This window comes from Carya illinoinensis, chromosome 15 (assembly GCF_018687715.1).
Source record: "Carya illinoinensis cultivar Pawnee chromosome 15, C.illinoinensisPawnee_v1, whole genome shotgun sequence".
Classification (NCBI taxonomy): domain Eukaryota; kingdom Viridiplantae; phylum Streptophyta; class Magnoliopsida; order Fagales; family Juglandaceae; genus Carya; species Carya illinoinensis.
This window is the reverse complement of record NC_056766.1, coordinates 33,178,956-33,181,755: the sequence shown is the minus strand read 5'-3', so window position 1 is coordinate 33,181,755 and position 2,800 is coordinate 33,178,956. Positions and strand designations below refer to the sequence as shown.

The 2,800-nt window shown below is 38.9% G+C and overlaps 1 long non-coding RNA gene across 1 annotated transcript; it reads right to left on the bottom strand.

Moving 5' to 3' along the window:
- Positions 1 to 1,086: 1,086 nt before the first annotated feature.
- LOC122296525 lies at positions 1,087 to 1,736 on the bottom strand. Its single transcript, XR_006238578.1, has 3 exons — positions 1,477 to 1,736; positions 1,302 to 1,386; positions 1,087 to 1,226 (listed from the first exon to the last, which is right to left on the bottom strand). It is a non-coding gene; the product is annotated as an uncharacterized LOC122296525 (long non-coding RNA).
- Between the last annotated feature and the right edge of the window lie 1,064 nt (positions 1,737 to 2,800).

The window sequence follows — 2,800 nt, the reverse complement described above, 5'->3', positions numbered from 1 at the left end:
AGATGCACTAAGTCATTGGCGTGGTGAGTTTTGAATCACCTGGAGAAAAGATGCCTCGGTTACAAAACAGAATAGAAATATAATTCTACTCTATAATTCATATGTTTTAGACTTTTCATGTTTTATTATATGTGACGCTCCAAATCTCTGCTTGGGATTTAACAGAGACTAAAATGTCAGGACATATAACATAAAATTACATACTCTCATACATAAAAATTAAGATGTAATGCACTTAACCTTGCTTCTAGCAATGCAGTTTGTTAGGGACGTATTTCACACCACCAATCATACGGATGACCTGTAACAAATTGATGGGCGGCTCTAGTTGCCCCTGGAATACTTTGATACCAAAGTCAGATTAATAATATGAGATTAAGTGTATGTAAAAGATGAATTAAATCAAATTAAGTATTTATTATCTCCTATAGGCTATTCATAGAGGTGTAGGGAAGAGCATATAACTATCTTCCAAAAATATATTTCCATAATTTTTTTTTTATTAATTGGAGTGATTTCTTCATAATATAATGGGGTTGCTATCTACTCGCTACTTGGTTATTATCTGGTTGACAACCTGTGCTTGGGTTGCCGTAAGTTGCTGGTCTCATGGGCTTAGTAGACTTACCAGCTAATTGGGCCCATAAGCATTAAAAGGTCCCCTCCACACTTAATCTTGCTTCTTTCATCGGAATACACTAAAATCACACACACATTCTCATAAATATGCACATACGGTAGATAGTACTGATAGGTGGCTAGTACTATATTTATAACCAGAAACTAACTTGATGTTAGGCCTGGGCTCCGACTCCGACGGAGTCGGAATTGCCAATTCCGAACTCCGACTCCGACTGGAGTCGGACACGGAGTTTCACTCCGACTCCGACTCCGATACCTTGTTCGGAGTTCGAACTCCGATCGGAGTTCCGATGGATTCCAAACGGAATCGGGCTCCGACATCCGCCCGATTCCGATTCCGATTCCGAGTTTTTTTTTTTTTTTTTTTTTGAAAAAAAATGATATATAGATATATAAATATATATAATACATATTACATCTTTAAGAAAACTCTTATACATTTGTCCAAAACATTGATAATAGTTTAAATGCTATTCCGAACATCTTCCAAATTCCAATACCAAAATAAAAACATCTTCCAATACAGAGGTGCTCCAAAACATCTTTCAATATATCGTGGTTTGTCGTTGACTCGTTGGTGATACCTGAAATTAAAATAAAAAGTCACAATCAATAAAAAGAAAAAAATGATTCAGAAACAAATGATTATCATTTCTCACCAATATTTTTTAATCGCGAGTTTATCAACTTAGCCACACTCCAAGTATCAGTCATCGGCAAGTATGCTAGGATTCACAATTATATCTATGAAATCATAAAAAGTATAAGGTTAATAGATTTATGAAATCATAAAAAGAATTAAATAAATCAATTGAAATACTCAAACAAAGTTACCTGATTCAAGCTTATAACTATCAGCATCAAAGCCAATGGTATCTAGTCCAATGGGCGTATCACTCAACCAATTCTGTGTGCAAACGAGGGCCTCCACAGTTGACGGTGACAATGAACTCCGGTAAGAATCCAATACTCGACCTCCAGTGCTAAATGCTGACTCAGAGGCAACTGTAGTGATTGGAATGACCATCACATCTCGGGCAATACGAGAAAGGATCTGATACTTGGTGGAATTAACCTTCCACCAAGTTAAAAGCTGAAATGACTCGCTAGGTGCCTCGACCTCTTCCATAAAATACCGTTCAATCTCAGAAGTACACTGCATAATATTCCTCGTTGCAACGAGCTGATGATACTGATTCATAATGTTATAACCTCGACGAGGTGGATTTAATGAGTCATCTGAGCTACGGTCATCGAATAGAGGTGTCGGCCTCGAGTGTGAGGTGCCCGCTGCGGATGAAGGCTGACCACTATTGTTGTAGTGAGAATATAAGTCATCAAGATCCTTTTTAAGCCCTGTAATAAACTGTGCAGCCTTCACTGCCCCCATTGTGGAATTTGCCCAAAATTCTATCAAGGCCAACTTATATCGGGGGTCAAGGATCACAGCCACAAAAAGCAATCTATTTATTTTCTCAACATCCCCCCAATATTTATCATATTTGGCCTGCATCCTCATAGCCATACCAGATAATAATCCACATGAACTCGTACAACCTTCTTGCAAGTGGTAGTGAAGCTCTGAGAGCTCGCTGAAGAATAAGTTTGCAGTTGTATATGCGGATCCAGATATCCGCATAGTCATATCATAAAAAACTTGTAAAAATCTCACAAAATACCCCACACTAGTCCAGTCATGTGTGTCTGGCGCACCAAGCCCCTTTCCTGCAGGCTCCAGCAAAGCATACTTAAGTGCCCCATCCAACATAAGGTATGTTGAGTTCCATCGAGTCGGAACATCCAAACACAATGTCTTAGAACATGAAATTCCAAGCTGGCTTGCTATTTTCTTGAACTTTGACAGCCTTTGAGGGGAAGCCCTCACATACCGCACAATGTTGCGGACTCTGGTAATGGAATCATCAACCTCTTTTAACCCCTCACTGACAATAAGGTTGAGGATATGAGCACAACATCGAACATGAATAAATTCGTGGTTGCGGATGACATCAGCTTTCATACTCGTATTTCTCTTGAACCATTCAATTGCGGTGTCATTGGCACTGGCATTGTCAACTGCAATACATAAAACCTTTTGAATTCCCCAATCCTTCAAACAATCATCCATCAGTGCCCTAATTGATGCTCCCTTATGATC